Raw genomic sequence first — 6,300 nt, 5'->3', positions numbered from 1 at the left:
GGGGCAATCTGGTAACAGACCTTATTAGGGACAAGGAAATGAAAACAGAGGGGTCAGTCTACTTTCTGAAAACGTCAGTGAAATGAAATAGCAACGCAGAACATTTCTACCTGCAGGCTCATAGGAGGAGACTGTAACTAACAGGAATAGCAAGCCAGTACACCAACAGTTTTAATTTCATCTTGTGAACAGAAGGTGGCTAGACAGATGCGTGGTCCAATGTGATAATTACCAGTGTCTGCTCGGAATATAAACTTTCTTGTCTTCTGCTTCATTTTCTTTCCCAGTGAATGGGTTTAAAGAGCCATTTTTGAGATTTTAGTTAGGATTTCTGCTTTTCTGCCAAGGACATTCATTAAATATTTAATGAAATTCTGGAAGTTGACTTTTAATTATGATATGCAAGCAGGCTGCTTAGTCATAGGTCAGAGAAACACCATAGTAATCCAATGAGAGGGGTCTCTGACTGAATGTAATTATAAAAGTAATGCTAATATGATTTTTCAAAAAAGAGGGGATTAGGCTCTAGAAATTATAGGCCAGTGATGTTGACATCAATCCTTAGTGGAGATCTCTAGTGGATTCATGAAGAAATGGTTGCAGACACTAAGGAAAGGTAGTGGTGATCACGAGGACCCAGTATGGCTTCATCAAGGGTTAAGTTCTGCATAGTTAATTCCATTTCATTTGGTCAATAACAAACAAAGGAATAAAACAGCGATTACATGCGGGCTCTAGCAGTACACTTCAGGTTTTAAATCATAGCTGTACCACTTATTAGCTGTGAGATCTCAGACACTTGAAATCATCTCTTGGTTCCCCAGTTTTCTGATCTGTAATATCAAAATAAAAGTAGCACTTATTTCTTAGGAGTTTTGTGAATGTAAGAAGTGTTTATACAGGTAAATTGTTTTTGAACAGTATCCAGTATCTAAGGGCTTCAGAGCAATATCTAGTAATTGGTCAAAAAACATTAACTGTTCTTATATGGGTGCCTGGAATGTGAGCTGCAGGGCAACAGTGCAAACATACTAATTAAGGAATTTATGTCAATCAGAAAAGAAATTTCTAATGGTGTTTTGCTTGTCGTTTTTATCAATGAAATGGCTGAATGTGTATATAGAATGTCTATTAACTCTGTAGATGTTAAAAGAGATCTACAAAGATAGAGTGAAAATAATAATACTAGCTCACTTAATATGTGCAAATTTCAAGTCCAAGCTCTTGGACTTTAAAATCAACTGTACAAATGTAGGGTGCAGAAGATCTCGCCCAATAGGAGAGTTTATGTGTAAATCCTAGAGGATTATCTGACTGCATTCTCAATATGAATTACCACTGATCAGCCATGCTAATGGAGCCTTATGCTACATTGGTAGAAATATAGTATACAGAACAGGAGAGATGTGTTGGCTCAGCCAGTCCTTTGGTAATATTTGGTTCCTTTTTTTAAACCATGTATGTACGTATGTATGTATGTATGTATGTATGTATGTGAACCCTATGCCCAATATGGGGCTTGAACTCATGACCCCAAGATCAAGGGTCATACACTTTTCCAACTGAGGTAACCAGGCACTGCTGGTAACATGGTTCTAATGTCCTATTTTAAGAAGTGTTTTTGACCATTTGTTGAGGATAGGAACTGTTTTAGTCATTGGTGTATCCCCAATATGTAGAATAATGCTTAGAATGTAGTAGGGGTTCATGGACTGTTTGATGAATAAAATAATGAATAACCAAATATAACACATCCATAAAACATGACCAAGATGATGAAGAGACCATAAACTATGTGATATAAGGAGGAACTGTTGAAAACACTGAAGCTGTTAAACCTGAGGGTATATGATAATCTATCTTCAGATATTGTTATGTAGATGAGGTATCAGACATTCTGTGCAGTATGAGGTTCATTTTAGAACAAACAAATTTCAACTAAATCTGATAACATTTATATGGCATTTTATAGTTTATTGAGCACTTTATCATACACCACTTCAAATGATTATTTTTTTTTATCAACCCTAGTTACTGCTGGAATTTTCCCCCAGTTTAATGAAAAACAGTCACAGCTAACACTCATAATGTGCTTACTGTGTGCCAATCATTTTGAACATCTGAATTCATTTCTATTTTATCACATGAGTTAGTTGCTCTTGTTCTCAGGTACACCTTACAGACCACGAAGCTGAGGCAAGGAGGGGTTATGTAACAAACATTCCAAGATCACACACCGGCAGCCAGCAGAGCCAAAGTTTGATTCCCTTCAGTCCGGACTCCAGTCTGTACCCCTAACTGTTACACTACACTAGCACCTTTCTACAGAGGAGGAAACTGAGTGGTGGCTAGATCAAGTGACTTGTTTAAGCTCACACAGCTAAAAAGTGGCAGTCAGTATCCTAATTCTAACTAAAGATACAATGCTTTCTCCACTACCCTAGATGTTCCTCTTTTTGGATGAAATTTGGACTTTTTAGAGGCATTCAACAGTGTGATTAGGTACAGGGCTGGAGGCTACCTTTGAGGAGGCAATGCCTATAAAGAGGATGAAAGGCACTCCAACGATCTTTAAGGTTTACTCCCACTCAAGATTTTATGAGTTTATGAGTACAGGGTTTCAGGAAGAGTAGAGGAAATCAGCTGAGGAGGAGAGCAAGATGATGAGGGAAGGCCAGGCTGTAAGTGCTTCTCAAAATGTGGTAGAATATTTGTGTCAGAGTCTAAAGCACTTGTTCCATTGCAAATTTCCAGGCTTCTCCTCAGACTTCCCGAGCCTATTTCTGGAGTAGGACAAACATACCAAGGGATTCTTGTTGACATACATTTTGAGAACCCCTCATTTACAGTTGGCCGGGACCAGATTAGCAAGAATCTTCAAAGTCGTGCTAAAGATAAATAAGTGAACAAATGGTTTTAAGATAAAGAGTGATATGAAACGATTTTCTAATTAGGAAGTTCATCCTAGCTCTAATGAGATGGATGGGCAAAATGAGATGGAAAGGTGAAAATGGAGGTGGGAGGAATAGGCATGAGTCTATTTTACTAATTCAGGCAAGATATATTTCCAACTCAGAAGAGTAGTTATAGGTAGCATTTTGATAGTCTCAGTTTGATATTATAGACTGGGACTCTAAAATTCTTGGTTCCTGAGCTCTCAGTGACCACTCCTTCTTGCAGTGTTTTGTGTCAAGAAAGCTATCGACAAAGAACAATAACCAAGTAGGAATCTAATTACCATTTCAGTAATAGCTGAGTCAATACTCATTAATCCTTTAGTAAAAGTGAATGGGATGATGGAACTTTAACTGGTGTCTTAATGGAGTCTCTTACTCACCCCCACTCCCTAATCCTAATCTTCAGAACTCAGATGTGCCTGTTTGGGGCAGGAGGTAAGTGGAGAGTGAGGGGGAGAGAGAGAGCAGCCAGATCTCAAGAGGGGCCCTGAGTCCATTGACCCAACAAGCTATATGGAGTGGCACAGGGAGAAGACAAAAAGAATGCTAAATTTGTTCCTGAGGCAAGAAGGTAAGAAATGGAAAGGTCCAGAAAAAGAGGTTGACTGGCTCTACACCAATGATATAGATCCTTTCTACAGGTATAAGTGAGAGAGTGTCATGAACGGGTTCTGGAACAATAGCTATAACCACTGTTCAAATGTAACGCGATGTACATTTCAGGCTTTGACCAATAAGCATATCAATTCTTTTTCCCTGGTGGAGGTGCTGTTAAGGGGACAGACAGAGAAAGAAATTTCAAGAGAAGAGTGGAATTTCCACCTCTGCAATACTCAGAGCAAGGAAACTTTTATTATATGGTGACAGTTCCTGTTCTCTAGCTCCTGGCCATGGTTCTAGCAGAAGGCATCCGGGAGAAGGCAGGGAGATAATTTAGAGGATGTAGATAGATTCTTTTGAGCCAGTATCTCACTGGAGAAAAATGAAGCCTATCTCTTGACTTCCTCAAGAAGCAGTTCAAAGCTTTATGCTGTGGAATAAGAATAGGCCAGTAGCTATGCTACTGTTCTCAATCTCATGTTCCTTTTGTGAACTTGGCTGCAGTGATTCGGAGCTGCATCCCAGTCTAAACCCCAATCAAAATTCCACCCACAAGTTTTCTTTCTTGAGAGAGTAGTCTACTCGGGCACGAGCCCGGGAATCATTGCAGCCTAATCAGCTTGTCATCCCTTGGTGCCACATATTCTTGTCTTTGGCAAGCATTCATTCTGAGGTGCATCCTGTAAAGCTCATGATGCTATCTTCATTGAACTCATGCTTATAAGAAGAAAATAAGGGGCTATAGAAAACTTATTTTTAAATTGAATTTAAGTAGTTTTGCCACATTTTAAATGTCAGACGGAACTGTTCCACAGTACAAATCTGCCAAGTCTATGCAGGCGGCTGTTTTCAATAGGACTGTTTGTGCCCTATTGTACTAATCTTTTTTTAAACGCACACCTTGCTGGAAAAGGCCAAGAACACCCACACAGGCAGTGGGCACTGTGACTTTTTTCTTGCTCCAAGTGGATGAATAGGCTCTTGTTTCATTTGTTGTGTTGCACTGTGAAGGTTTCCCAATTGTTTTCTTTCCTTGATGGACATTGAGCCTTCCTGGGACACAGCAGGCGACAGTCCCCGTACTCTCCCACATGGCCATCCACTCCTCCAGCCATCTGCCCATCTATGTGCCTCTTCTTGATCACCCTCCCCTCTTCCTCCACATAGATTGGATCCTCAATTCACAAATGATCAGGAATCTCACACAGTGGATGAATGTGGGGATGGTCTAGTGAGATAGAACTCTCTGGTTTTTTTTTTTTTTCCCCCAACCATGAATGCTGACAAACTTCCTCTTATGTACACTTTTCCTCCTTAACAAGGTGCACTCTGGTTACCAACAGTGAAGTAGCCTTTGACCATTTGTAAAGTTCGTAGGATAATATCTGTCCCTTAGTTAGGTAGCATGCCTATGGGTTTAAAACTCAGATTCTGCAATCAAACAATACAGGTCCTGGCTCCTCCACTTACTAGCTCTACAATCCCAGAAAAGTTACATAACATCTGTGAGACTCAATTTCCTTCTCTGTAAAGTGGAGCTAATAATACCTATCTCACAGTGTTGTTCTGAGGATGAAATGACATATCTGTCAAGTGCCATACAGTAAATATGTATCATATATTGTTTTTAGTAACTGTAAGTGTTCGATAAAATGTTAGCTGCAAGTGACATTATTTATTATTTAATTTTATTCAAAGCCATATGTCATCATCCTGCCAGTCAGTGCTTACTGATTCTACATCTTTACCCTTAGACAATCAGCGGGTATTTTGAGGGGTTCTACTTTTGTGTAAAAGATGACCTGGGAGAATACAGAGAAGGTTGATGTAACCTTAGCCCTAAATGACCTTTCAGTATACTTGGGTAGATAAAGTATTTGCACCCACAAATGAAACTAATGATACTAAAGTGCCAGACATGTAATATAGTTGCAGCAAAATATAAGAGTTCAGAGAAAGCAGATGTCCTGTGGGCTGGGCTGGAGGTTAAGCTATGAGTTATGACTTAAAAAAATGAAAAAGGATAATAATGATGATGATATATCCTATTTGTTGGAAACCTTACATGGCCTAGGTGCCTTACATGCATTATCTCATTTAACTCACTAATATTCCTGTAAGGTGGAGAACATGATCATCCCCACTTTTCAGGTGAGGGAACTAAGGTTTAGAGAAACTAAGAAACTTTGCCTAAAGGCAACTGTTAAATAGCAGAGCCAGGATCTAAACCCTGGACTTTTCACACTCCAGAATTCAGTCTCCTTTCAACGTACAAGACTTGCCTCCTGTTAGTGAAGAAAAGCAGTCTGAGACAATCAGGCAGAAGAGATGATGCAAGCAAACGTATCCAGGAACTTATATTCAGGGACCAATGAAGGGAACATTTGACTGGTATGGAGAGGATTTGTGTGTAGAGATAAAAGAGAAGAGCCTGGGAAAAACGGGGGCCTGGTTGTGAAAGGTTATGTAAGCTAGGCTGAGGAGATCAGTCTCTGTCTCCCAGGGACCAAGGAGAGGAGATGGGGATCAAGTTGTGTGGTGTTGATATCCCCTTGGAGTGGTCTGTGACTACATCTTTAATTTGGGCTTTAGTTGTGTCTCTTCCCTTGAATGATATTAATAATGCCATTTGTTTGAAACTTTGGGGTAGATTTTTTTTTGTTTCGGGGCCCCCTGGGAAAGTGTGTATATGTGGAAGGCAAGAGAGATTGAGACAGTTCAATATGCCCTGACCCACTGAGGA

Source organism: Crocuta crocuta, unplaced genomic scaffold (assembly GCF_008692635.1).
Source record: "Crocuta crocuta isolate KB4526 unplaced genomic scaffold, BGI_CrCroc_1.0 scaffold482, whole genome shotgun sequence".
Taxonomy (NCBI): domain Eukaryota; kingdom Metazoa; phylum Chordata; class Mammalia; order Carnivora; family Hyaenidae; genus Crocuta; species Crocuta crocuta.
This window is presented reverse-complemented; position numbering follows the sequence as displayed.